The sequence below is a fragment of the Maylandia zebra genome, linkage group LG15, assembly GCF_041146795.1.
Source record: "Maylandia zebra isolate NMK-2024a linkage group LG15, Mzebra_GT3a, whole genome shotgun sequence".
Lineage (NCBI taxonomy): Eukaryota > Metazoa > Chordata > Actinopteri > Cichliformes > Cichlidae > Maylandia > Maylandia zebra.
In genome coordinates this window covers 16,335,251-16,361,588 of record NC_135181.1, presented here as the reverse complement: position 1 = coordinate 16,361,588, position 26,338 = coordinate 16,335,251, and the positions used below count along the sequence as shown (strand labels likewise).

Here is a 26,338-nt window from a genome sequence, read left to right as displayed (position 1 = left end):
GGTCCGTTACTATTTTTCAACAAACAGAAGCACGGAAGTAGCTGACTACTAAGTAAGCTGGGCGCTACAGCTTTAAGCAGCTGCGCGCGCTCCTGCGGACGGTAATCACGATTACTTTTTGGCAAAACACCTGGAGCTAAGGGGGCAAAACAATCGCATGAGTGCTGCTGTTTGACTGAGGAAGAATAAAGTAGTCGTGGTAAGCCGATCACATGACCACGTAAAGACAAAGCAACAAGGTGATGATTTACCAGTTTTTAAATTGTGTTGATAGGCCACGTAAAACCAGAGTCATGATAAACAATATATACGCGTGTTTTTTCATGAATTGTTTCGCCATGTTTACTGTCTAACGACAGCGCAGTAAGCACTCTCTGCGTATGAGCAAAAAATAAAAATAAAAAAACAACAGGGGAAGTTTTAGGAGTGACGGCGAGCGAGAGAGAGAGAGAAAGACAGCAGAAAAAGAGAGAGAACGAGTTTTGAGATGTGAGAGATTTGTGACGTTTAGCGTGTTTGGAGTGTGTAGTTAATGTGTTGTCTTGTGTAGTTAGTGTGTAGTGTTGTGGATAGTTTTGTGCAGAGGTGGGACCAAGTCATTGTTTTGCAAGTCTCAAGTAAGTCTCAAGTCTTTATCCTCAAGTCTCAAGTCAAGTCTCAAGTAATGTCAGGCAAGTCAGAGTCGAGTCTCAAGTCACTGGTGTAAAAGTCCGAGTAAAGTCACAAGTCTGAAATTTTGAATTTCAAGTCCTTTCGAGTCTTTAAAAAAAAAACAACGAAAAAAGCATGTTGCAGTTATGCTAAATGTAAATGTTAGACCATGTAATTTTTAAATCTGTGTTTTTCTCAACACATGACAAAATAGTGAACTTAGAAAATACACACAAATTGTGAAATTGTACCTCTTTAAAATGCAGCTCAATTAAACCTAGCTCCAAGAATAATTTTCACCGACAGTTCTGAGATAAGCTGCATGTTATTCTTGGATGCGGACAAAAATATCATACATATTAAAAAAAACTGCATCACCAACGTAGCCTGGCCAACATTTGCTAGTTAGATGAAGTCAGCTATCTCATCGTAGCATATTTATAATCATACGGTTCTTGGAGTGAGTGCATACACTCATGAAGTTTAGTAACTTCAGGTCACTGCAACAAGCCCAGGTACAGTTTACCGACGGATGGGTGCAGGACCTTGAAATGCACCGTGTAGAAAGTAAAGACCATCGTACGAACAAAGGTAAGTTTACCAGTCTCACAAATCGTCTTCATAAATACACATTCGTTAACCGTTTATTAATATAACCTTTGAGCTCAACGGTAATTAATTAGTAGTGGAAATAATTTCTGGTTCATTACAGAAATGTAGCAGTGACAATAATACTGTATGCTGTAATCGTACTGGGCAATTAGTGATACAAAAAAACTGTTTTATCCTGTGAATAAAAGTATATGTTTTTGTCAATGTACCATAATAACAGAAGCGAAACGCAATATTGTGTCAGGACAATTCACTATTTATGCACAATAAATAAAGGAGCATAGCGCGACAATTTCTGTTCAGCACCAGACTTGCTTGTAACCTATATCACCAATTATGTTATGAAAATGACGTGTTAACTACAACAGCAGACTGACCTTTGTGTAAATGTTTGGAGCAGATTAACCTGTGAGCTGGAGTGTTCTGGGACGTTATATTTGGTCTTTGAATGGCTGCAATCCAGGCCATCCGTCGCCTCTTTGTTACTTCGGAAACATGGCTCGAACAATTTCTCTTCAACGACGTAATCCGATAACAACCGATCTCTTTACCCGTCGGCTTCCCGTGGCTGTCATGCGACCGGCTATTGCAGTCAATAATACAACAGCTTCTTGACATTTTTGTGTTTCTTTTTATCGCTGTATAACTGATTTCAATTGAAAGCCTGCGCGCGCTAGTACCTCTTGCCACGAGTTCCCAGAATCCTTTGCGGTTTTACCCCTGAATGACGTCACATTTTCAATCTCTATATAATATGCATGTTAAATTTTATATTTGGGGTGAAATATCAAGTCTTTTCAAGTAAACCGGTTCAAGTCCAATTCAAGTCCCAGGTCATTGGTGTAAAAGTCCAAGTCAAGTCACAAGTCTTAGAACATTTTTTCAAGTCAAGTCTAAAGTCATAAAATTAATGACTCGAGTCTGACTCGAGTCCAAGTCATGTGACTCGAGTCCACACCTCTGGTTTTGTGTTGTGTGTCCGAACAATGAGGCAACTGCTGTCTCCAGGTAGAAAAAGGAGTGATACACCTGCTGCTGTCAGACCTGCAGGTATCAGGCTGTGATTTTGTTTTTTTGTCTGATTTTAGATCAATTGTGTTAATACAGTATGTCAAAATGAAAACATAACTGTAAATTCAGACACATGAGGTTGTGCTGAAAAGGATGATACCAAACAAGACAAAGTAAATAGTTTTTAAAGGTGAACTGTGGAGGGAAAATCAAAAGTAGTTAAAAATGGCCAATTATACCCTGGACCTCAGAGGGTTAAACGTTTTTTTAAAGTAACGCAATAGTTACTTTTCAAGTAATTAATGACTTTTAGAATATTGTAACTCAGTTACTAACTCAGTTACTTTTTTGAAGAAGTAACTAGTAACTATAATTAATTACTTTTTCAAAGTAACTTGCCCAACACTGATGATTAGCATCTGAGAGTAAAAAAGATCAGTTCAGAATATGATAGTGTTATAAAGCTCATAAACCGGTAATTACTATGGAGTGATTTGCAAAATATCCAATGTCTATCTTCAACCTTCATTTGCAAATGTGTGCACTGCTGATATTTGTGAGATTGACGAGAAAATTGCTTCCTTGAAGTGATTAGCAACTTGTTTATATGCAAACATAATGCAAAAGAGGTCATGTAAAACCATAAATTATAATTTATTATTTTCTGCCCTGTTAATTATAGAACTTTTATCATCAAAGGCATTACCAATATTCACATAAATCTTGATCTTCACAATTTTTATGGCGCTGTAGTCCATCAACTTGCAGAAAGACATCTTAAATGTACAAAACCTTCCACGAATTGTGTCAGAATGGGCACCATTATTAATAGTCTCCATCCTCAGCTTATCTTCCTGCATAACAATTACAGCCTACATCTTACCAGTGCGATTTGAAAACTGTAAGGTAAACAGGGAGGCGATGTCTTGAGTGCATGCAAGTCCCCTGTAATTAATTACTTACACTTCTCTGCAGCAGAAAACCCCAGTCTGGAACAGTGCACATCGCCTTACATAACGTTTGGGATCTCTGATCGCACACACCATTTCAAAGGAGCCAGAAATAAAATGCACAGTTGTCATGGCAACCACTGCTGAAAATCCCAGGAACTGTAATAGGATTTTCAAGGTTGTTTGGGGTGTATCCCAGTCTCACAAGGGGGGGGGAAAAGACCTACTATGTAATGCGATACAGACTCTTGATGCGTGACTCTACGACTTGATTTGCCATGTGGGCTACTATGTTCAGTGTTCTGTTACAAGTTGGGGTGGTTTGGTTTTGTTTAGCAATAAAAACTAAACTATGAATTTAATCACACATTTAAAGACAAAAAATGAACTGCACATTATCCGGTTGTTCAGTCTGACGTCACTAGCCGTGTCTGGGTCTAAACTCCGCTGCAGTTCCATATATCAAACGATCACTATGGCATTACTGAGAGTTGAAAAACTGTCTAAAGTCTTTCATCTTTAATAAAATGATCAGCGTTCTGCTCTACCAGGTGTAACAATTGAGTTTAACATCCAGGCATCCATGAAAACGGAATTTATGACATTTAACGGAGTTAGAAGTTAGCAGGGAGTTAGCTCGCTAGCTTCTATCTAAATACAATATAGCATGTCCTGACTGCGGGATTTTGGAAACAAATTAAAACGTACAGCTTTCTTATCACTTCCAGCATAAATGAAGACAGAAAACTAAACAGCAGTGACGTTTGTAGGGTTACTGAAGTTGGGCTAGCTGTTATATAATGATATGCTACGTGACCGCTAGCGACATAGCTATGTTAGCATAATATAAACAAGCTAACTTTTTTTCCCACTCGATAAAAGTTAACGTGAGTTTTCTCGGTGGTCAGAAACAAATGTAATTGCATGGCAGGATGCTGTAAAAGGACCAAACTTCAGCCAGGAGAACAACTGAGATAATCCATCCACAATACAAGGTTAGTCATTCATATACTGCTGCATGGGCTGGGCTGTAGTTACATCCTAAGGTTTTAAAAACTGAGCTTAAATAAATGATTAGCGGTAATAAAAGCCGAGGGAGGTCAACAGGGATCACTGACTGTTTTAGGAGCTTTTTGAGATCAAATAGAAGAAAATACATAACATTAAACATGTTAACAACACAAAAGCCATATTAAACGCAGACTACTTTAGACCCGGAAGTAGGATTCGTCGCGTCATCACTGAACAACCGGATAGTAAGGCTTTGAGAATTTAAATGCCTTTCGCCCAGGGATACCCAGGACTACATGACTTGGGATTTGTTGCGCTGCATGTTTGTACCAATAACTCCATTTTAATGTTGCAGAGCAATAAATGGATAAAATTACACTTTAAAATAATTCAATTTATGTTCTTTCCTTGCTCTAAATATTGGTCTAACTACAGTGAAAAACACTAAAACATTCCCATTCATCAGAGGGTGTAATCAGCCATGTTATGCAATTTATTTTTATATTTTATTTTCATGCTGTGTTTCAGCACAGGTTATACACTGCTTGGTGAGTTGACTACAGAAAACAGCAGATGTAGCGCTGTACAACTTTAATGTAATAATTACTCTGTAGTGGTTAAAGCGCTCTCTTCTCCTGTTTCTCTCTTTCTCATTTTCACCATCAAAACTCTCTGTTGTCCCCCTTAAGTTCCCTCTCACTATCTCCTGAATTCAGTACATTGAAGTTGACGATATCGATTGGTTGCTGAGTTGACAAAGTGCTTAAAAAATATGCTTTTTGCATACTTTGCGTTCATCAACAACAGTGACTTGATGTGGACCCAGTATGTATTTCATTATTCTTGTTATGTACAGTTGTAAATGGTGACGTTAAGCATGGCCAAAGTTTCATATAATGAGGTAAGTGTATATGCAGGTGATCCAAATCAAGAGCCAACGTTTCAGGCTTTAGATTGTGCTGCTTTTTTTTCTGTTCTTCAATAGTGACAGTATTGTACAAAGGATGTGGAATATCGAGTTGCTATGCAGAGGGGAAAGAAGACGACCTAGGAGATTCATGGATGTAGTGAAGAAGGATATGCAGAGAGTTGGTTTGACAGAAAAGAATTTCATGACATGGGGTCTGATGGAGGCATTCGATGTGTTGGGTTCCCCTGAAGGGAATAGCCAGAAGAGGATTTGTACATTACATACGCAAGAATTTGAGTAATGCATGGAGAGAATGGTGGCTCAGAAAAGGGGTGCTTACTTTCATTATTTTTCCTTTGGAGGTTGTTTTAGCCATGGTGAGGACTTGTAAGGTAAGAATAAATATTCTGTTAATTATTTATTGACGGCAGTTAGATAAAAACAAACAAACAAATAATAACAAAAAAAAAAAAAAACACTGCAAAAGCACACAAAACACAACTGAAATAGGAAAAACGAAAACAGAAATAGGAAAATAAAAGATTTCCAAAAGCACAAGTGTTTCTGGGGAGACAATAACCCGACGGACCAGTTGCAGGAACCAAAATATTCTAGGTAACTGTGTTTTAATCTCATGATTCATATAATACTAATGGAGGATTTTTAGGCTATAGTTAGGCTAACACACTTACCTCTCATCTTTTCTTTCCTCACAAAACCGATAGATCCTCCACTTCTTTTAAGTGTCTCCCAGCGCAATTCTTATCAGATTTTGGTTCCTGCAACTGGTCAGCAGTGATTAATAAAGTATTAGTGACATTATATATAGCCCATGAATCATACTCTACAGTTTGACTCCTTGTTGCTCTTTGTTTCTCCCTGTGGCATTAGCTAGCTGTGCATTGGTGTGGAGGAGGAAGGCCTCATTTATTCCAAGTTATGCAACCATCTTGGGAAAAATGCTGGCCAGGCGCTGACTGCAGCATAGCAGCAGAGCTTTAACCAGCAACACAATGCTTTCCCAGAGAGCAGAGAAAACACAGAGGCATTCCCCTCTCCGTTATTCTCTTACACACTGGCCCCAATATCTTCCCCCTCAATGTGTGGCATCTTTTTCAAAAAAACAAAAACAAAAGATAATACAGGCTGCATCAGGTGCTGACAGAAGCACAGAGGAAATTGCCTGTTGATCATGCAGCACAATAGCTGTTGCATAAGCTGTGAAACAGGGAAGCTCTCATCAATGTTTCATAGACTTGTAAGCTCTTAAAGAGCCAAGAGGGAGTATTTGCATTTTTTGGAACCTACTGTACTATTGAGGATGAAAAAATAATCAATGACTACCTGAAGTATTCGTACTTTGTATGTCAGCTATGCAAAACTGACACCCTGCTTTTATTTGGATCTATGATTTTTGATGACATTAAAACAGTTTCAGTGACATTTATACCGTGACTATAAATACTATGACTTTAAATCAGCTGGTTTTCTCCACATTGCTCCTTTACCTCCTGTCCTGACTTATTCTGCCTGCAAAACTTTAATAGGGGTTCTGCAGATCTAAAGATAGAATCTGTGTAGAAATGTCAGAATGTGTTGAGACAGAGAATAACAAACAAGGGGAAAAAATACAGAATACAGAACATATAGGGTAAAAAAGTCCAGATAAGCACCAAGAGTTTAGCTTTTGGCCAAGCTTCAGGACTCAATTAGTGCCTGAAATTGGTGCTATTGTGAAATCTGCATTGCGTGGTCATCAAATGAGCACTTGAAACACCCCATCGTTCACCTGAGGCAAAAGAGCTGGAAGCTAAAGGTGCTCCAATGCTGCATCAGCTCATTGTATGGTGAGTGGGAGGTATTGTCCGAGATAAACCTGAGGAAGTGATCCTCCTCCTTGCTGCTGCCTGTAGGCTATCTAGAGTCAGCCCTATGACACAGCTACTTTTTTTCTCTTTACCAGTTTTTTGAGCCTGCCGGCATCCCCAGCCTTGATGTCACCTCCCCCGCACAAAGAAAACTGCACTGGGCACTACAGTATGTATTAGTAAAACTTGCAGAGCAGTCTGATGCAAACATTGGATGACACAAGCCTCCTTGGGCAGATTTGTGTTTGTGTTGTCTGACTACACCAAGTTGCTATGCGATATGTGAACTCCTTAACTTAACTGTACTACCTTCACAGATTGGTGGCACATGTCACTGGCCTCCCAGTCTGCCTGGGAGTCTTCAATAGGTTACCCACTTTCAGTATGAAGATTAGAGTTTTGTAGAGCTGAAAGTCACTTGGAGTGAATTTAACACAAAACTTTAGTTGGTGCACACTTTTCTTCTACATTTTTAGAACGGCTGCTTGCACATTTTAGGCTCATTCACAAATAGCCCCCAAAGGACATGTTTTTCAAAAATATTCAGGATGTTGCCAGTCTGTTCTCAGGCAAAACAAGCAACCTGCCAAGTCTTGATAAACGCAGGATAACACTGTGAAAACATTGTTTGTTTGGAATAACAGTATATGCCCTTTCTTTAATTGGTGCCTGCCTTTACTTTGTGGACTAGTAAGCATTTTTATTGTGGCCATACCACATCAGTGTTATACTGGACATAAGAAAAATAACCCTGGATCTTTCTATATATCCAGTAAAGATAGCTTAAAGTACATTTATATCATTACGCTGACATTGTAATTAACCACTTACTCACTAATGAAAGAGAAAACTCGAATAGCTTCTCGATAGTCCCTTTTTAAAAAAAAACTGACTTATGAATTGACTCTACTTGAAATGAATTAGTTGATCACTGGATAGACTAATCTGGGGGGAAAGATTCGTTTCTAAACAGCTGATTACAGAGCAATCAAACAACGTCAAGAGAGTTTATAAAATCTAAATCCTGGGGTGACTGTACAGGGAAATGTAGATTAGGTTTACAGTTTGCACTGTGGGGGCAAACAGATGTGTTGTATCTTCTGAATGTGTACTTCACATGTCATGATATTCATGTTGCCATGCAGTGATTCTTTGTCCTTAATTTGGATGATTGTGACTCATATAAACAGGAGATCATCACTAAAGCATGCAGCATCTATAAAGTGTAGTACAAGCAAATTCCAATAAATTTGGGCCTCGTTTACAGTTTTTTACTTGTATTTATTTTATTCTTTTGTGTCTTTGGTAAGGCAGGTTAATGATTCATGCATGGAAGAGTTTCACAGAGGGGTTTAATTAGAAGCTATTAAATGCTTTTGTTGTGAAATTAAAGTGATCATTCCAGCCCGTTACTACGTGGTTGCCGGGCAAGATGATGGCATAATAATATGTCATGCATAATTCAGATTTTTGTAGATATATTGGATGTTATGTTGTTGAAATAAAAGTGACACAATGAGGTGTAAAAGGTGTATTAGGTGCATTAATATTAAAAGCCGCTCAGGTAGTTAATAGGCGACATGATGACGTCATAATATCGTCATAATATCTGACAAAGACAGGAACCTTGCCTAAAATGTGTCTGCGTGTCAGCTATGGTTGCTCAAGCCCTAAAACCCTTGTAGGAGTTTGTGGACAAAAAAGCAAACACACAAACAGGCAGATTTCAGTAAGATTACACAGCTCAGTCCAGCCAAGTAATACAATAGGAAACATAAAATACTGGTGTTTAAATCTAGTTAAAAAAAAGGTTAAGCTAAAGCTTATAGTCGACTTATTATGTTCAATCAATTCAATTCAGTTTCATTTATATGGCACCAATAGGCAACAGTAGTCACATCGAGGTGTATTTACAGCTCTCGAGTTTTGTCTTCTACTACATGAGCTTGTACTCTGTTGTTAACACAATCTTTCTTTATCTAGCACTATCTGGTACTGGCCCTTAGTTATATGGCACCAAATCACAACAACAGTCTTTTCAAGGGACTTGATATTGTAATGTAAAGACCCTACATTAAGTCATACACTATATTACCAAAAGTATTCACTCACCCATCCGGATCATTGAATTAAGGTGTTCCAATAACTTCTAAAGCCACATGTATATAAAATCAAGCATGTAGGCATGTTTCTACAAACATTTGTGAATGTATGGCACCATTATAGGAGGCCACCTTCCCACAAGGCAATGTAGCATAGATATGATTCAAACCATTGCAGCACAGTTCTTATAATACCTACTATGTGCTCCAATGATTGTATAAAAATATAGATCACCTGAACTGTATTACAACTACTCTTTAAAAATAAGTGGAAAATTGGTCTTTAAGGCTTTTTAAATGCTTTTAAATAGTGGTTTGATTACAGCCATCTTGAAAACATATGTATTTCAAAATACACAAGTTGATATATATATAAACTTGTAAAGAATTCAGACTAAGAGCTCTAGATTAATTGATAGCTTAATTAATTGCCTTATTAGGCAAGTGACAAGATATTTGGTGGCCAAAGCACCAAAAGTGCTGTATGAATGTGTGTTGGTTAGGTCTTCACCAAGTTACCATGGTAATGTACCAGGAAGCTAATTGTCTTTGTGATGCAAAAAACCCAGGGTTAACCTTAAAATTACCTGAACAAGCCCAAATTCTGCTCCGTGCTATTCTTCTTCTTATTATTATTATCATTATTATTATTAGTAGCAGCAGTAGTATTAGTATGATTATTATAAGATGGCTATGCACTTTTTTGTAGCATATTAAAGATGTCAAATTTATTACTGTAACATAAAGTCCTGGAAAAGTACTTCTAGACGATATTTGACATTTGGTCAGATACAGATTTTGTAAATCATGTGAAAGGACAAATACTTTGAGCTTAGTTATTATACATCCGTCATATAAACTTACTAACTTCCAAGCTCATCTGCTGACACAAACCAAACCTTAAAAATAATGATTTTTTTGTGTGAGGAGATTTTTTGTCAAGTTTTCATATCCTGGCAATATTTTAATTTTCATCATGAAGAAGAAAGTTGTAAGAGTAAATTAAATTCTACACCAGGAAGTTGTAGCTAAATGAAAAATTACTACCAAACTAAATCCTGCATTCTTACCGATACGGCAAATAAAAGTATTGTGCTTTTACTAATACATGTGAGGATAACAGTGAACATTATTTAAGTGTAAAGAGTGTTAAAGATTGCAAGTGAGATAAGATCGTATTCAGCTTGATGTAGCTTTGCAGCAGAGTCTGCATTTCACCTTTTGATATCCGCCCACTCCCTCCCACTGCTGCTGTTCTCTCCTCAGCTGGCAGACACTGGCTGATGTTGTAGTGATGCCACACACCCTGGACGCAGCCTCTGTCTCTTCCCTACACCCTTAAACGGAAGAAAACGCCAAATAGGGATATAAAGTCCATAACTGCTCACTGTGCAGCAGCTTGTAAAGCCTCCCACACTACTTTGATTTGCCACAAAAGATATGGTCTTATTTGGAACTGAAACATACTGTTCTTTCAGTGTTCATCTGTGCTTCTGAATACTTTCTTATACATACAGACACGCAGTATACTGGGAATGTAATAAGTTATCCACATGAATGAAGAAATTATATAAATTATTCATTTAAAGAACTCATTAAATTAGGTCAGATTCACTGGTACAGTCTCTTTTTCAGTCTGAGGTATGCTATAAATATAACAACATTAAATAAATAACAGATTAAGATAGCCATGTGAGATAGCATAAGTGACTGAATGCCTTTCACATAAAGTACTAATCCATCGTTTAAGCAATACAAAACTGCACCAGCCACTTTCTGTATGCCTTGCCAGTATTTGACTGGACTCCCGGCTGAGTACTCATAAAGCGAATCGCTTGTACTGCCACATCCCAAAGGAGCTCTACTGGATTGAGATCTGGTAAACAGTCCTTTGATTTCAAGAAACCAGCTTGAGATGATCAACTTTGAGACATGGAGTGATATCCTGCTAGAAGCAACCACCAGAAGATTGGTACACTATGGCCATAAAGGGGTTGACATGGTTGGCAATAATACTCATACAGGCTGTGTGTGAAAACAATGCTCAATCGGTTCTAAGGTGCCAAAAGTGTGTTTAGCGTGTGCTGTAACATGTATTATAATGTGAGACTTTTATATTGTAAAAAGGTACTCTGGTATATTCTCAGTAACTGTTTCTGACATACTCAGACCAGTCTGCCTCGCACCAACAACCACCTTTGTCTTTCTTTCTCATTCTGTTACTTGTTTTTGACCTGCAGCAGACCATCTGGACCACATGTACATGCCTAAATGTAATGAACTGCAGGTATGTGATTAGCTGATTAGTTATTTGCTGGAACAAGCTGTTGAATATGTGTACCTAATGAAGTGGCCAGTTATAGCTGATAAAGAAAACAAAACATGGCGTAGGAGGCTTAGGTTTGGCATTACGCCTGTTCTCATTCAGGTCTTATACCAAATGTTGACACATCTCCATGGAAACTACAGTATGTAACTAATACAGAAGTTTCCCCGTGTAAAAGAATATGAGTTTTGAATATTGAGACATTTGATAGACTTTAGCAAAAGTTTCTCCTTAATCAGTTAGTCAGAAATGGATTCAAATGGAATATTGCTTTATTCTCATTTGACTAAAAAAATGTATAACAAAGATCTTAAATACTGACTCAGGTCATTGTTTCCTAGATTAAAGAAAGGGGAAATGTAATTGTTGGCCAGTCTGAGGACACTGGAGGATTCAGTGATCCCCTGAAATGAGAAAGCTGAAGACCAAGAAAAAAACTGTACTTGCTGTCACGGTTCTGGGTCCGTTGGACCCAGTATTTTGAGTTTATTATATTTCGGTTTAATTCTGCTTCATGGATTGTTTTCTTATTCTCGTAGTGATGATAATTATTTCTTGTTTCTATTTATCCGTGCTTTAGGATTTGTTCTCAGTTATATCTCACGTTTAGTTTAGTTCAGGTTCCATGTGTCATTCTGTCTGTCTCTCAGTGTAAAGTCTGCATGCTTGTTTAGTAATTCATGTGTCCTGTTTTATTGTGAAAGTCTTTGTCCTATGTTAGTGTGTGCAGCTTGGTTCCCCCCGTCTCGTTAACCCTGATCTCTCCCAGCTGTGTCTCCCTCCTGTTGCCCATTCGCTGATTACCACCCTGTGTATATTAGCCCTGTGTTTTCCTGTGTTCAGTGTCGTGTTGTACCCTCAGATTATGCCTGTGTGTTTCTGTTCTCCATAGTCTGTGTTCACTTCAGGTTTTGTTTTCGTACCAGCAATAAAGCTGAGGTTTTGAGTTTCACGTTTGTGTCTGAGTCCTGCATTTGGATCCTCCTCTCCGCCTGCCTGCACACAGAGCCCTGACAGAACGACGCGACCAGTAATGGATCCAGCAGACTCACGCTTCGCCTCTGAGGGAGAGAATCTCGCGCTCCTTTGGGATTACTGTTGGAGGGTAGTCCATGCCGCGAGCCCCTACAAGAGGCAGCTGGAGGTAGTGTTTTTTGATAATTTTTTGTCGTCCACTGCCTCCACTGTCAGTTTTCTAAATATAAATGGACTCAAACAGATAATAACAGCTCTAAGAGCGAGGCTAAGTTTTGAACTGTTTGGCATGGGTGGCCCAGGGAAAGAGGATTCAGTTGTTCTCCTGGAGGCCCTCGCCACCTGGTACTCTCAACGACGGCAGCATTTTTTGCCAAGGTTTATTGCCAAATCGTTTGATCCATCCTTGAAGAAGAAATGCAACCCACGCCATCATCACCCAACCACACTTCCATTGTCACCTGTAGTACGGACTGGTGCAGTTTTCATTTCCACACCTTCAGCTCAGTTGGCTGATCAGCAGCCACCTTCAGCTCAGTTGGCTGATCCACCGCTTTCATCTCAAATTCAGTCACCCGTAGCTCAGTCTTCACCCCCGCTACCCATAGCTCAGGCTCTACCACAATCAGACCTTCTCCAAACCTTGTTACAGTCCATAGCCCAGTCAGTAGCGCAGTTAGTGGAGGAATCATTAGCTTTGTCATCTGCTAAGTCAGCCTCATCTTCACCCTCAGTCAGGGGTCCCTATTGCCTCTGGCCCTGAATCTGCTCCAGCTGGAGGGCCCGAGTCGCCCATCCAGCCTCACGCCACGTCTGCTGGAGGGCCCGAGTCGCCCGTCCAGCACATCCTCACGTCTGCTGATGGTCCGGGGAAGTCTGTTCAGCCGTCGTCTGCTGAGTCATCCCCCGCGACTTCCACATCATCACCATTCGCATCACTGCCTGCAGCGCCGCTGCCGTCCGGTTCCGCAGCCGTCCTGCTGCTGTCATCCACGCCTGGTCTAGCCTCCGCGCCTGGTCCTGCGGTTGCCACACCGCCGTCAGAGCCAGCTCGACCCGTTCCACCTCGCCTCTGCCGGCCGTCTTCCGGGCCTCTAAGTTGGCATCATGGCCTTCAGGGACGGCCTCCGGAAAGGGTTTGTCGCTGCCGCTGGCATCGCGGACGACCTCCAGACCTGCTCAGTGGCCGCCACTGCCTTCCAAGTGGTCGGCCTCCTGAACTGTTTGCCCATCGTTGCCGTGTGCACGGTCGGTCCCCTGAACTTTTCGTGGACTCTTGCTCCTTGTTTTTTGTTATATCTCACGTTTAGTTTAGTTCAGGTTCCATGTGTCATTCTGTCTGTCTCTCAGTGTAAAGTCTGCATGCTTGTTTAGTAATTCATGTGTCCTGTTTTATTGTGAAAGTCTTTGTCTTATGTTAGTGTGTGCAGCTTGGTTCCCCCCGTCTCGTTAACCCTGATCTCTCCCAGCTGTGTCTCCCTCCTGTTGCCCATTCGTTGATTACCACCCTGTGTATATTAGCCCTGTGTTTTCCTGTGCTCAGTGTCGCGTCGTACCCTCAGATTATGCCTGTGTGTTTCTGTTCTCCATATTCTGTGTTCACTTCAGGTTTTGTTTTCATACCAGCAATAAAGCTGAGGTTTTGAGTTTCACGTTTGTGTCTGAGTCCTGCGTTTGGATCCTCCTCTCCGCCTGCCCGCACACAGAGCCCTGACACTTGCTGTGGTGACTGTACCCAGTGATTCACCCGGGAGGTCCAAATGACTTAACTCAGAGTATCAGTGCTATCTAACTTTATTTTTCATTGAGGACCTATAACCCTGAAGGCTGGCACAGCTCTTTTTACATTCTCATGTGCAGGGTCTCACAGTGACATCTAGGAATGGGTAAAGATAGAATATAATACTAAACAGTACCAATTACAGTACATGTCTTTACTTTTATCAGTATTCTTCTTTAATGAGGCTAAAAGTTTTAACTCACTGCTCCATGGTTCACTGTGTCCTTTATCCATGAAGTCAACATGCAATAAGGTTATAAAAACTAAGACAACCTTCCTTTGGTCAGAAAGCACCTAGACATTCTCCCCGGTTCACTAAAGTAGATAGTAGCAGTACCTTAAATTTTATGATTTATATTTGTCACCGTCTAAATGCCTAAATTACCCACGTCACATGAAATTGCTCCAGCTTTTGTGACATTTTCAAAAATATACCATCTGTTTCAGCTCCAATAAACACCTAAGATGAGGATATCAGGCTCAGTTTGACAGCAACAACTCAACACAGAACACAGCAAGACAGGACAAATGGAACTCCATTTCCAGAAATTGAATTCTGGAAATGGAGTTCCCTCTGAAACTGCAGTGATCATATCTGCAGGGACGGTAATATTAAAGCACAAGATATATCTTCATCCTTAATGTTTAATTCACAATGCCTGCTTAGACCAAACCGCACTTTGTCTGGTATCATTACAGTGACAGAACAGCAGTGCTTTTACAGCATTTTTCATGCATATGCCTTGAATAAAGAGTATCTGTGTGAGTGATGTGCAGTGCAGTGTGTAAAAGGCATCCGTTTGCTGCAGCTCACTCTGGCCTGAAGCATGTACATCTACACAGGAGCATATTATCCCTCAGTGTCACTCACTGGTCTTTGTGGCCACATGTGTGCACCAAAGTGAGAGCACTCTGTAAGCCTTTCACATTTACTCCACAGCAGCATTGCTTACAATGATTGACACAGCTGAGGTAGTCATCCAGTCTTCCCACACATAAAGCGAAAAGAGACATAGCGATATTAATCGTCAGCGATCGTGGCTCAAGAGTTGACAGTTCGTCTTGTAATCGGAAGGTTGCTGGTTCGAGCCCCAGCTCGGACAGTCTCAGTCATTGTGTCCTTGGGAAAGACACTTCACCTACCGCCTACTGGTGCTGGCCATAGGGGCCGATGGCGCGATATGGCACAGGGTACAAGGCAGCTGTGGCTACAACTGTAGCTTGGCTTCACCAGTGTGTGAATGTGTGAGTGAATGAATAGTGGAATTGTAAAGCGCTTTGAGGGTCTTGAAAAGCGCTATATAAATGCAATCCATTATGATTATGTCTAACGTTAATAAGAAATAATATGATCTGTAAATATTATTCCAATTCCTAACAATTCATCGCATTATTAAATCACTCCATGATGTTTTATGTGCTTTATGAAGGACCAACTAATTGATTGTCATCCATAAAACTACTTTTCTAAGGATTTTGACAATATTCTTTGTTTCCAGTAGCTATATTAAAAAAATGTCCATAAGTACATTGAACACAAGACAGTTTTAAATGCCAGCTTCATAAAGCACCTCCTTACAACAATCTCCTATTTGTTAGTGCTGTGACACTAATACAGAATTTCATGCAACAGGATGTGTTGCTCTAACTTGACAGCAAATCTTTTCATGTATTAAAATTTACTATTGGGCTGTGGGGATCAAACTGTTGTTATTGCCATAAGAAAGAACTTAATAAGCCTTTAAGTTCCTTACTTTTGCCATGGGCATTAAAATGAAGGAAAATGCAGTTAAATAAAAGACTCATTCTTTCCCTATTTTCACTACACATTTTTACTCAACACACACTCTTCTAGGGCTACAACTAATTATCATTAAAGATTCATCAGCTGAGTGTTTTCATGATCAATTTAATTGGCATTTTATTTCAGGTATTGTTGTGTCTGTCCTAAAACAAGGCACAGTAACAAAATTCCACATTTTTCCTTAAAGAATTTACATAAATGCTACACAGAATTTTAAATGGGGTGTTATTTTCCACCCTATTTTACTTGATTACTTAATGAAATGTTATCCATCTGTAGGAGCTGTTGAATCCAACAACTAAAAAAAGGAAGTTGATATAATAAATAATCATGTGTTTGTAAATGCATTCAACCGTGTTGCTCATCAGGTTTTTAATGTTGCCGTCCTGCATTGACCTGAGTCGCTGTGCCATCGAAAGCACACATTTTAATGGTCTATTTGTTACAAGCTCTGTTTTTCAAGGCCTCTAGGTTGCATTAAAGCCAAGCACACTGAGGACAAAGACGAGTGATGCAAATTGAAAAATGTTTTTTCCGTCTTTCCCCGCTGCCAACTTGTTCTGTCACGGTTCTGAAAAGGGTTTCCACGTATGGGAATTCAAAGGTCCACCACTCTCTTAATTAGGCTGGTTTGTCATGTACTGCTCCATCTGTCTTGAGTCTACTGCAGCAGAGAGAGAGAGGAAGAGAAAGGATGAAGTGTGGAGTGGGGGACAACTCCTCCCCGATACCTGTACAGCCTGCACCAGATTGTCAAGCAGCCAGTGTGAAAAGTTGAGCTTTCATGATGGCTAACCAGATCCAAGGCACATAAAATATGGAGGACAGACCCTCCTCCTCATGTCTGGGCTGAAGACAGATTAAATAATGCTGCAGCAATACCACGAAAAATTAAGCTACTGTATAATGAAAGGAGCAAGTGCTGCAAACTAAACAGCTGGACTGCCCCTCTAGCAGTGCTTCTTAAATTTGACAATGGAAGAAGTGGCTGTTGAAACCCAAAAGCATTTCCTAAGAGGGCAGATTGTTCACATAATGATAGCAGTGTAGATTAGCAACAAAAAACACTTTTGTGGCTCAAAGCTTTTAGTGCTTCATCGCTACAAACATACAACCATAAACAAAACAGCATATTGTGTGCACTCTTCTTTTAATGGCGGTTAAATTATTCAAAGTGTAATAAGTATTCTCATTAGTGTTAAATTAATTAGAATAAAGATTTACAATCAGGTCGTGAAGGTCGCAGCAGGGTGTTGTTGAGATGTCCAGGCCAGGTCGCACCATTTATCTACCGCTCTAGAGATGCTAGGATAAAAGCTCGTTGCTGTGGAAACCACCTATCTCTTGACACAGGGATGAAGGGCTCTTTGTGTAGTCAAACAGAGTGATTTAAAAGGGAAGAATTTAGATGAAATTTAAAAATACTGAAGGGTTAACATTTTGACAAATGATGAATTAACTTTAAGAGTAATCTCAAATTGTTTATTTCCTTTTAATTTAATAGATTTTCAGGGAACATGGCCACCAATTAGTAGAAAAACCTGTCGAGGGGCAAGGGTACTTTTTATCTTTTAGCACTGACTAATCAAATAGGGAACTTGTTTTTTGGGGAGACAGAAAAAATGTAATTGTTCTGGGGTTTTTTTCTTACAAATAGGAATGTTTGGATCCATTGAAAACAATTTTAGACAGAGACAAGAGAAAATAAATTAATATTTATATCATAAAATATATTAAAAACATCAACTAATAATAATAATAATAATAATACATTTTATCTGAAAGCGCCTTTCAGAACACTCAAGGAAACTGTACACAGCAGAATAATAAAAACAACATTATATATCAATAAAATGTTTTTTTTCTCCCCTATAGAGTGAAAATGATCTCACAAGTGTTGCAAATGTGTATGATATGACCCATAAGGTTAAACGAAGATTTACCAATGTGTGCAATTATTTGTGTGTAATCTTTTAGTACTAACAAATGCATGCTCCAAACTACATACTTATACAAAGCAATATGAGAACAAAGCCATTCTATAAACGCATCCAAACCTGAATAATCACTGATCATTTTCACAGTAAAAAAAACTTGATGTGTGAACAAATGTCCTGATGTGGTCTTTGTGGTGATTTAGCGCTAAACAATTAAAACGGAATTGAATTGAAATAAAGATATTTTTTGCTCAACTATACAAGCTGTGCATGGTTTGGCTGATATGCACAGAAAAAGTCATGTGTGCGTGTGTGGTTTTGAAACTTTTTCCGCGTAGTTTCACAAATGTAAGCTGCTTTCAAGTGCGAGTGGAAAACTCTGACATCTGGGCAGCCTGCATATTCCTGAGGAGGACTGAGGAATGTATCGAGCATGTCCATCTGGGAGGAGACCCCAGGACTGATCTAGGACATGTTGGAGAGATTATGCTGGCTGCTCAGTGACCCTTAAACGGAGCTAGGAGAGGTGGAGTCTGAGAATCTCTGTTTAGACCCAGCCCGGTAAGACAGACTCCAATAAGCAGCAGAAAATGGATGAAAAAAATGAATTTGACAACCTAGATGCTCAGTGGTTAAGATGCCTGCACAGCGAGCCTGAGAAACATTTGTGTTTAATATTTTCTATTTTTAAAACCAGACGCACAAAAACTTTCATTTGATATACATTCAAGAGAAAAAGTCTTAACATAGAACTAACTAGTAAATTAGTGATTATTCTATCAAAGTAAATGTAAAGTGACATATTTGTCGATCTGTGCTATTATTCTGATTATTTAACACCAGTGTATTGCATTTACATGAATGTAAAGTGTGAGTATTCTCTAAAAAGAATTAGAGAAAAGGAATCACTGCTAAAGACACTCTTTATCTCTTAACTTTAATTCTAACCCAAATATGTATTTCCTAAGTACAGCAACCAAGGAGCAGAATGGGAATCTTAATCCCAACACTAAATTTGCCTTCATTCATCATTTCTTCTTATGCTCAAACAACCTGTATATACCCATCTTATCTCAGCTCTTTTCTGTTAGTACAAAGCAATAAAATGCTGTTCTGCATGTCGCTCCATCTGTCAGTCTGGTGCCAGTTCAAACTGTCACAGTGCTGGCTGATGGGAACTTGTGACTCCCAGGTTTTGTGACAGATGCTCTGCTGTGGCCGTCAAAGTGGATATACCTTGATGTACATGAGGTAAAACACACACACTGTAGCTGCCAACATATATACTCAAATACATGTTTGCCATTGGTGTTGACCTGACAGAAGAGGTGAGGAAGCTGTGGGCTAGATAGCCATATAGATATGAATAGATATAGAGAAGACAGATAGCAAGCAACAGGACCGCAACAATGTCTGCAATTCACAGCCAGACTGCATATTCAGTGTCAACCTTTAGCCTTTAGATCAAACAACAACGTACAAAACAAACAAAGGTCACATACTGCAGTTCCTCTGGTGGCCACTTAAGGATGGCTCCAAAACCAAGATAATTCCCATCAAAGAAATCCAAGGCACTCTCTTCCTTCCATCCATAGCCTATCCCAGTTTTTTTTTTAGGTCAAGAGACGTAGTAAACCCTGGATAGGTCATCAATCAGTTGCAGTGCTTACATAGACACTTACACATTCACAATCACATTCACAACTATGGTTAGTTTACAATCACCAACTAACCTAACCCAGTTCTTGTCTTTGGGAGGAAACTGGAGTACCCAGAGAGAACCGACACGGACACGGGAAGAACAAGCAAACAAAGAAAGACTGCAGATTAGATTAGAACCCAGGACTTTCTGCCTGGTAACAATGTAGGGAACAGTGACAACTGCGCCACCTTTTTAAATAAAATTTTTAATGACTTTATTCTCATTGCATGAGAGTGGTATTCTACCAATGGCAAGCTTCCACTTAGATTAAGATTAGGATCTTCGACAAGTGATTCTCCAGCAACAGGAGGAATCTTGGAGAGCTGTAGGAGTCCAAAGGGACATCGACACAGTAAAGCCTACAATATTTATCAAATTTGATTAAAAGTTAAATAAACAGCAACATCAACCACAGAGAATATCTATGCATTAAAAAAATACAAACATGGTATTTGGGAGCCTGTAACTTAAGAATCCAAAAAGATTCATTGGTGTGTCCGGCCAGCCTGTCCTGCAAATGTCTTTTTGCTATACTTTGTAAATGTAAGATTATACGTATCCATTTTCTTCCTCGAGCCGAGTAATTGCTCCTTCTCTATAGAGTCCCATGTTAAAATGCTCAACTTAACAGCATTAAAAAGCCTCACACGATATGCTCTATGGATAGTTCCCCCCCGTAGAGGAGGGCTATTCATAGATTATATGATGCAAGTGGCTGCACATCTATGAAGCACTTTGTGACTGCTCTTGTCTTGAAAAACACATACTTATTTTGCACTAATTAGCCAATTTTAACGTTTAGGAATTATGGTTATCTGCAGCTATTTTTCAGGGTTTGTCTGTTGATTAAAACACTTTTATATTTCCTCCTCATCTCTCTTACTGTTGCCCAAATTTCCCTTTCCACCAACTGAAAAAAAATAAACTACAAATCTCTAAACAAGAGAGCCCCCTTGAGAGAAACCCCACTATAACCACATTTTTTGGGTGTCATGGTTCATCACAGCCTAAATCTCAGGCAATAAAATAAGCACCAGAATCACAGATGCTACCCTTTAGTCTTTCAGCATCCAGTAAAGAGTAATAGCTCCAGGGCATTTGACACAAACTGTGCCGAGCTGCAGTAAAATGTACTGTTCCGTGTTATTGTTGTCTGTTAGTTTATTTAGTCTCTTGGAATTATTCACACGTCCATCAGTGGATTCCAGATTCACCTATGCTGACATATCAACCTCTAACAGTCAATAGCAACAGGTTTTATGTTATTTATGCATGTATTTATTTTTACTTATTTGTTAACCAAGAAACATTATTACATTCAACTTTATGCTTAGTAAGCCAAATATGCTGCTGTTAGGTCCTGCTATTATTAGCATCACAGTGCACAGCCTGCTAGTAGAGAAAGTAATGTATTGATTTTCAGTGTCAAGCTGGGATAAATATGCATTTTCTATACGAGGTAGAAGTCTTGCATTGATTTAACATTTAAGTGTCCAAGACGCAGAACAGAGGTAAATCAGTTCATACCAGTCTGTCATACTGAGTTGCATTTGATGATGTGTTGCTTTTATTCTGACGTCCTTTTGAATTTCTCGTGTTAGAGAATAAAATTTAGGTTTTTTTGGTCTTTTATTTTGAAATGGTCGATAAAAATCCTCAAACTGGCCTTACATGGATGTCTGTGAGTCACAGCATTCAGCTTTAAGTGTCCTCAGTAATGAGAGTATTTCAAGAAATATCACTGCAGATTAATAAAATCCAATCGAGTAATGAAAAAGCTTTAAAGAGGTTGTAGAAGCACTTCATTTATAATGGCAATTGGCAAACCATAATGCCCATCTCCATTGTTATGTAAGAGGCAATGTGCTTTTTTTTTTTTAAGCTGGAGTCTCCAAAAAAATAGCAAAAATAAGCTGGGAATCGAGCTCGAGGCTGTTGTCCTTTGACTTGCATGTTGGCTTTAAACCTTCAGCGTTATCCATTCTACTCAAAGGACCCAAACGCTTTTAATCGCTCTAAGGGCTGACTCGATTTGACAGCCACGAAGAACATGCTACCGTCCGTCACCCAGGATGTAAAAGATCAAGATAGATGAGTCACACTGTAAGTAAAAAATAATTTACAATGCAGATTTTCATTTTCTCTGAATCAGTTGGCAGAAATACCTGCAGCACAGGAAAACGTGGTGGTTTCAGTCGTTAATAATTTTAACATTTTAATCTTTACTTGGATGAATTTGGTTTTATTAAATGTCAGACATTTAATAGACAAAATTATTTATCAGTGCGGAAGGAAAAATGATTATCAGTAAAGTTGCTAAAACACATTTTTGTTACTCTTTTTGGAGCTCCAAAGGGGTGTTCACTTCAGATCATTAGATAAATTAGCAGTAATCATTATAGATCATTATAGTACGCCACTTTCTGGGTAATACAGCCTCATAATGAATTTTAAAAAGATGCTCAGTAATAGAAAACACAAGTGCCATCATTTTAGAGAAGTGTCTTGGCCCCCTTTTAAATTACCTTTCTAGGGGATTAAATTGTCAATATATATATATAGTGCATGGTCACATGTTTATATTGATGCTGTGCAAATATGGCCACTAGTTAAAAGTACATCTATTTTAAACTATTGCACTGCATAAACTTGCTATGCTAAAATAGGACTCAGGACTTCTGATGGCTGCCATGTTTTTTCTTGCTTACATGTATCATGCTGCTTCCCCCCCCACCACCACCACCACCACCAATTTTCCAGGGACCTTACAACCAGGAAGGAGGCTTGAGCTTCTCTGCTGATTAGGTTTAATTACCTCTAATTAATCGTCTTTCTGCTCAAGTGTGTCGTAGTTTTATGAAAAGTTTAGAGTGAAGAAAATATGAATTCTCTGCTTTTTCATTTTCTTTTAGCAGATTAAAGTTGTGTGTGTGTGTGTTTTTAAAACTATTTGGTCGGGATGAATCCGAAACACTGTTTTTATTTTCACTGCAATGCTTTTCCAGTTGTCTTGCAAAGAGAGCTTGTAGATTATTTATTTGCATTATTTATTTGTCACGCAGCTATTCCCACTTGTTCCTGACATGAAAGCAAAAGGAATATTTGAGATGTGACAAATGCAAGGAAAAGCTCTTCGAGTGGGGTTTCGCTTGTAGTTCGTTTGATCACATCACACATTCGTTTTCTGTTTGAGTCCCTTTCTCAAGGCTGTGACGCAAGAGACTGAGGGGGTGAGGGTGAAATTGCTTGAAACATTTCTTTGGATTGCATTCCAGGTTGTGACAATGCGATGCTGCAGATAAACTCCAACTCCTAAACATGTGACATACTTAGATACTGGGGAATACCCTGAATAGCACTTTCGCTACTATGGTGCAGCGGAGTCAACAAGAGCGCATCATCGAGGGATTTATCCTGAGTTCAGGCGACAATAATTTGCTGGCAGTCTGCCTCATGTGGGACATGTACACGAAGTCTCGCACATCAGACTGTCCTATCTCACTCCTGATATTCTTCATTGCAATATCCACAAATAGAAAGCACTCGATCACCGTGACATTTTCAACTAAAAGCATTTACAGAACATACACACTGTTAGATTACACAGAGACAGTAGTAATACGAACTGCTTACAACTATCCTAAATGTTTAATGAGTTAGAGTGGTGTATCAGGGTGTTTCTTTTTAAATGTAAATATATGCAAAAACACACATTGCTGTCATTAATCAAGGCACATGGAGCAAAGCGCACACATCTCAGTACAAACAGGGTGTGGCAACCAGTATTTTGCATTTCAAATAAGCACGCTGAATATAAATGTATCAATTCTGATTTTAAGTCTCATCCCACAGGAGGTTTACTAATGAAGAGGAGAATTCGCTACGCATTTTTGGGTTGCCCCAAACAAATTATCACTAACAGGAAAATCATGGTAACATTGCATGTAAAAACATAAATTATGGTAGGTTTATGCTTGATATAGACTTCAGTGGAACCTTTGTAGAATCTATGACGTACCCTATTTTGCTGTCCACATTCATGTTTGGGCTGTTGCAATCATGTTGTTAACGGCGATCATGTCCCGATGTTTCATGTGCTTTGTTCTGGTCAGTTTTTGTCCCTCGGGATTTTCCACTTCTTTGTGTATTCCCTCACATAAATTATAGTCATTTAAACATTCTCCTTCCATGAGCCGGGAGACTTTTGTGAGTCCTCATATTAAGGCCATGACTGTTATTCTCTGACTGATAATTAAAAAAATGCGGCGAAAAAGCAGCCAGAAATGCACAGCAGGTATGACGTTACTGAACAGGCCAATCAGAGCAGTTAAGGGCTGTGTCGACCTGACGTGTGGTTACATTTCTTGGTTACGTGGTAGGGTATAAGGCTAGAAGGGTTTGTGATTACTTTGTAGGTTATGATGTAGATTTGCCACTGAAGCATAAATTGGCTATTAGACTGAAAAAGGTAACATTGTTGCAAGACAACTAGTTTGACACTTCTCAAAATTGGGTCAGAAATGCAACAAAATCCAGTGAGAACAACGTTTCTGCTGACGCAAAGTAGCACATGTGGAACACAATACAAACTCCCATAAAACAGCTAAATCCTGCAACTGGTATTCCACATAGGCATCGTTACACCAGCAATAGCATTATAATTTACCATCCAGTTATCATATCAGCTCACACACTTCAAACGTCAAACATTTTATTGCACCCACCTCCCATAAACTTGTAAAATATCACAGTGTATAGGCACTGAAAAAAGAAAGACCAGAAATATGTTACTAAGGGTGATGGATGCACCTTTCCAAGTGTCATCATTTTAGAGAGAAATTCAGATGTGAATGAAAACTAGCCTTGCTCTCATTCTTAGTACACGATCTGTCTTTTTTCAGTGGCAGAAACTACACAAGGCCAAGATTGCGTAATGCATGCTTTAGTTGCATTTACCGTGCAGATAGCCAGGTTTCATTCATCCACTTGCAACCTCGCTTTACAAGGTAGGGAGTGATCAAAGTATCAAAAAATGTAATTTTAAAGACAAAAATGTGTTAGAAAAACAATGTTTACAGTCCTTTTGGAGAATTCATTTTCCACTAGAGCTTGAGCCACCTCTCATTTGTTTACATTTTGATTCCAACTAGTGAGGCTTTATTATAAGTTAAAGATGTCTTGAGGCTTTAGTCCAGTCCTTGTACTTCACCATTTACAGAAAATTTTACTTTTTTATTTGCTACTTAACATTGACATTAATAATTATATCTTATATTACTGCAACTATTTCCTATTTTTCTGGCAAAATATAAATAAATAATCGATGATCAAGATTTTTGCACAGTATTGTGTTTTTTTGTAACCAATGAAGAAGATTTCATAAAAGTATCTTCAGCAGAATGTAGCCTAAAACCACAATTACACATCACTGCAGCAGGATAATTATACCTGTGTTTTAAAAAAAATTAGAACAGCAGCAGATCTGACACTTCCAAGTCTCACCTTGTTTTTTGTATTTCTTCTATTGCTGCCCCAGTTCTGACTTGCACTGCAAGCTTTTGCGGAGCTTTAAGCTGTTTCTCAGGTGTCTTGGCATTTTCTCGTTCAATTATGAGTGAGCGCTGTTTTAAATCCCCTGATTATACCTGGTCTTTACAGTGTTACATGCTGACCTAAGTCAGTTAGAATGTCATGTTCTATTAAATGCTTAATTGACACCATACTGTGAGGTTAATGCTAACTTAATTACAGAATTAAACAAACAAACAGGAGCCTCGTGCATTATTGATACTCTGCATCTCAGGTTTTGACAGGGAAAACACCACTTCCATATCTGGATTTGTTATGGGCTAACGGGTTGTCTGTGTTGCACATTGATTTTCCTGCAGGGCAAGTGATTTATCAGAATTACTCAAGGATGCTGGACACCATGTGCATAAATATTAAGGCACCACAGCGCTTATTTAATTGGGTAATTCCCCTCTGCTTAAGACTGCATATGCACTCTCTCACTGACAGTACACCTGAGTGACACTCCTGTCCTTGCACGTTTCCCTTTACTCTTTCACACACACGCATAAAGTCTAGAAATAAGGTATAAAGAAGCCAAGAAATACAGACCAATATAAACTGAATGGCATTTTGCTGTTGTTGTTGTTGTTGTTTTTAAATCAGCTGTTTAGAAAAACAAAAAAACAATAATGGGTTTCTAATTGAGGAGAAAAAGTCCTCTGCAGTAGCCTAGGTCTCTTGGTTTAAATCCAAAAGAATGCTGACTTTTTCTTTGTAATTGTATCATTAAATAAACAGTTAAACTTAGCTTAGTTAAACTAAGCTGCTGAAAGAAAATGTAAAAATGTGCTGGTGTTCCTTCATGCCCTTTTAATGAGTGGGATGTAGTACGCATGTCTAAAAGCTATTTGTTTTCTTTCAAGTCCTAGATATTGATCCACAATGGTGTATAAGCCAAAATTAAAACCATTCTGTGTTTCAGAGAAGAGAAACACAACACAGTTGCATGATTTTTTCCACTATTTAAACTGTGCCTTTCCACAGTAAGCTGTAGAGCTGGGACAGTTCCAGAGTCTTATTAATTTGTTCTCATTTGGCTGTCTCACAGTCAGCACACTATGGAGTCAGGCTGCTAATGAAAGTAAAAGCAGGATGTGGAGATAATTACAGTTACACGCAGATCGACTG

At 39.0% G+C, this 26,338-nt stretch overlaps 1 protein-coding gene and 1 long non-coding RNA gene across 6 annotated transcripts in view; one reads left to right on the top strand and one right to left on the bottom strand.

Annotated features, from left to right (window-relative positions):
* Nucleotides 1-7,175, top strand: part of LOC143412640 (uncharacterized) — a 39,245-nt gene extending 32,070 nt beyond the window's left edge. Inside the window, exon 3 of the long non-coding RNA XR_013093150.1 lies at nucleotides 7,109-7,175. This is a non-coding gene — a long non-coding RNA (uncharacterized LOC143412640). The remainder of the gene's footprint in view (nucleotides 1-7,108) is intronic.
* The window catches only part of dlgap2b (discs, large (Drosophila) homolog-associated protein 2b), a 121,194-nt gene that overhangs the window by 54,926 nt on the left and 39,930 nt on the right, over nucleotides 1-26,338 (bottom strand). The gene's annotated exons all lie outside the window — the stretch shown is intronic.